Genomic DNA, 4,969 nt, shown 5'->3' on the forward strand with positions numbered 1-4,969 from the left:
AGATTGGAAAATGAAAGGCACTGGTATAGCTGTTGGCATGAACTCTGACCTTGCATGTTGATTAAACGTATCAATAAGAACGCATGGCTGGCTTTCAATAGTTAATGCATGCAAGCCATTCCAGTGGCAATGGTTGCCAAATAAAAGACTATGTCTTTCTCGGTTTTCCTTTCATCTAAAAAAAAGCCCGTCCATAAAATGAATCACTCTATCCGTTTGAAGAACTACCAAGTTTCATTGACTTGCACCCAAAGAGTCAAGAACTGCGATTTTTTTACGAATTAATTTCGTACTCGGACCCGGCTGGTCTTGGCCTATTTTTGGATCTAAATTTAGATCAGGTAGATCACCATATCATGCACAAAAAGACACGTCACTAGCAAACTATGTCAGACGTCAACATGAGTTTGTGTAAAACAAAATGGAGGCCGGAATCACTCAGTTGAATCGAACTCCGACCAAACACCACCAAACACTGTACAAAAGGAAGACGTGGAACTTGCGAAGAAAATGCGAAAAAGTGTTTGTGGGTTATCGTCCCTAGTCACATGCTGGCGGCGAAAACAAAATGGCGGATCGCGTAGGTACCGATCGTGTGCGAGGTGGTGGTAAATAATTGTGCTCGGCTTTTTGTTGCAAGAACGCCCGTTACAAACAGAGCTGCTTCGGGAAAACTTTCCACAAGTTCCCTACAGAAGAAAAAAGGTGGGTTGTGCAGTGATTATTTCATCAGGTTTACCTTCTTCAGAATGAGAATGCAATGGCTCGAGTCAACTCACTCAGTAGACTACAGCGTCAGCGAGTACTTACGACTGTGAGTGTGAGTCAGCAGTCAGTACAAAACAACAGTTTACACTTGATGACAAACCCGTGGGCATATTTGCCGAAACCTTTATCAAACCTTGCTTACGGGAAAACTACAGTACAAAGGTACATCACTCATCCGTTTTGCGTTCAGGCAGAGCGTTAGATTTAGACTGAAGATCTGATTTAGCTTTCTTTGTCTTTCCTTTTTGCTTAGTTTAACAATAACATTGTTGTTTTTATTGTCAAACTAGGTGCAGAATATGGATGCAATTCACAAGGCGAGAGGACTTTGAAAAGCTGCAGCCAGCTGCTGTTCAAGGTCTCAAGCTTTGTACTGATCACTTTGAGGCCAACCAGTAAAACAATCCTGCAGAGAGGATCACTTGTGTGGAATGCTGTCCCGACATTGTTTGCAGTGCCCAATCCACCACCGAAGGTTATTTATTTATTGGTTTTAGGTTTTTGCAAACCAAAGAAGCACACTATTAAATGCAGGTTGAGTAATGACAAGTTTGAGGCTGATGTAAGAATTGAAAACAACAGCATTGTTCCCATCAAATAATGCCTGTTTGCATTTAGCGCAAAAAAATGATAAGGCCAACAAAAAAAAGTTACTTATTTTGGATCGACGTCCTGATTATGATGATATGATGAACTTATTTTGCAAAAAAACAGCCCCAAATGGCAAAAAAGGTATAGGGTCGGCGTCAACAACAAAGAAGTTGTATGTTTCTGGTCACCTGACCCTACCTATGTTTTCCCGACGACCCTAGACATTTTTTTTTTTTTGCATTTTCAAAAATAAAAGGGGTATTCGAAAATCAATTGTTTTCCTGTTTTTCAACAAAATAGTTTAAAAGATGGTTTTAAAAAAAAAGTTAGAAAAAAAATCTCCACCTTTAGTCATGTTAGGTCACAAAAAAGTCTGTTTAAGGTAACATAGGCCCCCCAAAAATAGCGTCGGTAGGTCGGCTTTTTAGTTTTGTATTTTAGCCATCTGAATATTTTAATTTTATTTTTTAATGCCCCCAAAAAGTCTAGGGCCGGTGGGAAAAAAATAGGGTCGGTCCGGATACCGTAAACAGATTATTTTTTGTTTTGCCTTACCAGAAACATACACTTTTTGTGTGTGGCCTAAGACCAATGCCATGAAATTGGGAGAAATGTTTCATTGTGACTGGGTGTTGGTTGTGAGTTTGTCAGTTAAAGAGCTGTGCAATTTGCAGGTTGCTAGTGGGAGGAAGCCACCATCGCAAAGGGTAGCTACAAATGAAGCCAGCACCGACCTGTCGCCTGATACACAAATTGTTCAACCAGGTAAGAGATTTTTAACCATGAAGAACACCCTGACATCAAAAAATGTTTAAACCCATCCATTACATAGTTGATAATCGCTGTATAGGGTGACGGGCGCTGGGGCGGGGTGGTAAGACGTCGGTCTATTAACTCGGAAGGTCGAGGGTTCGAATCCCGGTCGCGGCCGCCTGGTGGGTTAAGTGTGGAGATGTTTCCGATCTCCCAGGTCAACTTATGTGCAGACCTGCTAGTGACTTATCCCCCTTCATGTGTACACGCAAGCACAAGACCAAATACGCACGAAAAAGATCCTGTAATCCATGTCAGAGTTCGGTGGGTTTTAGAAACACAAAAATACCCCGCATGCTTCCTCCGAAAGCGGCGTATGGCTGCCTAAATGGCGGGGTAAAAACGGTCATACACATAAAATTCCACTTGTGCAAATAAATGAGTGCACGTGGGAGTTTCAGCCCACGAACGCAGAAGAAGAAGAAGCTGTATAGGGCGGATGCATGGATGGATGAAATTGTACCTGTAGTTCCCACACGTAAAGATGGGAAACATATCCTGTTAGAGGCATGGTTTGACAAGAAACAATTAAGTGGCTCTATTCCCATCTCCCCCCCCCCCCCCCCCCCCTTTTCCCCGTCGCGATATAAGCTTCGTGGTTGAAAACGACGTTAAACACCAAATAAAGAAAGAAAGAAAGAGGCATGGTGTGTGAGGAGTTTACCTGGTACTGTTGTCCTAATCAATCAATCAATCAATCAATATAAAGCTTATATAGCGCGTATTCCGTGGGTACAGTTCTAATGGCCTCACCCATTCAGTACCAAACAAGGTCAATTCCATCATTGTTCCACATCGAATCCATAGTTGCTAATACACTTCATTTCTGGCCTGCCTTCCTACGCTATTGTTTATTTTCATTTTGTGATTGAATTACACATGTTTTAATTTCTTCCAGGTTGTAACTTGTTATGGTTATGTTATTTTATGTGTGTTTTGTGTGTGTGTTTTCTTTTTTAGATGACATTCAGGCGATCCTGGAGGACATAGGATGTAAAGCATCAAAGTCGTCATCCTCCCCATCCCCTCGTGAAGCGGAACTTCGGCAGAAGGTCAACAAACTGAGGAGCAAGGTTTTCCGATTAGAAAAGAAAACGATGGAACCCCGTGTAAAACGAGCGAGTAAATTAGCCAAGCCTCCCAAGAAAGACTTTGTAATAGAACAGTTGTCTCATATATTATCAGGCGAGGCGAGCTATTTTGCCATTTATGCCTGTTACATATTTACCGGTTATCTGCTGCTGTGTCCATTCCTGGCAGAGACGGAACGCATGTTACCAAGGAGCCGAAGGAGAGTCGATGAGATGAGAGAATGTGATTAACAATTGCCAACTCTCTCCGTACAAAGAGGGTCCAAAATTGTATCAAAATATAGATCGTAGGGAATTCAAAATAAAAAAAAAGAGACAAAACATGTACTTCGGCTCATAGAGCCTTCTTTAATTTTTGACTCAAAAGTCCATGCTCCGAGAGTCCTTTTTTTAATTTTGAATTGCCTACCATCTATATTTTTATACATTTTCAAAAAGATTCAACAGTCACCTTCCGTTATTCTTGAACTTGGCTATCCCAGCCTTACCTCAACATTCGATATTCCTGTGATACTTTTGACGTAAAATCAATTTTTACTGTAAAACACTTCGGCAAGAGGATTGGTCCAAGCAAACAAATAATAAACTTGTAAGATTTTTCCTGATATTTCCGATCAATTGCCTATGGTTTTATTTAGCTAAAAGATTCAAACGTCACACCTATGACCCATGGCTATTTTTAAGGGGAGAGTAGCATCCCTGGTGTGTTGTTTTTGATGTACCTTTTGGTCTGTTTACAGTAACATAGGCACACAAAAAGAGGGTCGGTAGGTCGGCTTTTCTAAAAAAAAATTTTATAACCATCTTTTTAAATTATTTTGCAAAAAAACAGGAACAAAATTGATTTTTTTTCTTTTTCTTTTTCTCCAAATGCCAAAAAAAAGGTCTAGGGTTGGCGGGGAAAAATAATAGGGTTGGTCGGGATACCGTAAACAGACTATTTTGCTTTGTTTTGCCTAAGCAATGACTAACAAACTTTCTTTAGGGTCTGACATTGTATATACTATACAACTTTTTGGGGTATTAACTAAATACATGTATACAGTTTTTGATTCCTTTTATACTTTTTCACAAATTACCCCCCCCCCCCTTTTTTTTTTGTAGTCTGCCCTGGGGGCGGGAGGTCTCCTAATTTCGGTTTCTAGGGTCATCTTATGCTTCCCCATGAGCTGAGAACTTAATTTAAAATGGGCCACGATTTTTTTATTTGTATTTTGTAATTGTGCCTTTGTCCAGTCACATGATTTCACTTTGTACTTAAAAACTTGGCACTGTCATCATTTTATTGCTATTTATTGTTCAGTTGTTCAGTATTTATTGCTATTGGGCATCAGTTGTTCAGTTGCCCTCTTTCGAATGAGCCATGCATGCATTATGGATGTGTTTAGCGAATGGGGATACCTCAAGCAATGTAAAAAAAAGAAACAATGTGAAGCAAACATATAGCACCAAATAAAATAACCGAATCAGAATGGAAACTTCTTCAGTGTATGTGTGTGTGTGTGTGTGTGTGTGTGTGTGTGTGTGTGTGTGTGTTTGCTGTTTTAAATACCGAAAATGTGAAAATAAAGCAAGTCACAACATGAGAAAGATCGACTGTACTAGTCATAACAAAGCAGGAGACAGTCTGGTCAGCATGCAGCAAAGGGGAATAACTCATATTTAGCCATTCTCATTTCTAAGCATGCCCAATGAGGAAGTTATCC

The 4,969-nt window shown here is 40.2% G+C and overlaps 1 long non-coding RNA gene across 1 annotated transcript; it reads left to right on the top strand.

Annotated features, from left to right (window-relative positions):
• Positions 1–457: 457 nt before the first annotated feature.
• LOC138956771 (uncharacterized) lies at positions 458–4,735 on the top strand. The gene is made up of 3 exons (XR_011452791.1): positions 458–1,243; positions 2,034–2,124; positions 3,133–4,735. It is a non-coding gene; the product is annotated as an uncharacterized lncRNA (long non-coding RNA).
• Positions 4,736–4,969: the final 234 nt, after the last annotated feature.

The sequence above is a fragment of the Littorina saxatilis genome, unplaced genomic scaffold (genome assembly GCF_037325665.1).
Source record: "Littorina saxatilis isolate snail1 unplaced genomic scaffold, US_GU_Lsax_2.0 scaffold_1015, whole genome shotgun sequence".
NCBI lineage: Eukaryota > Metazoa > Mollusca > Gastropoda > Littorinimorpha > Littorinidae > Littorina > Littorina saxatilis.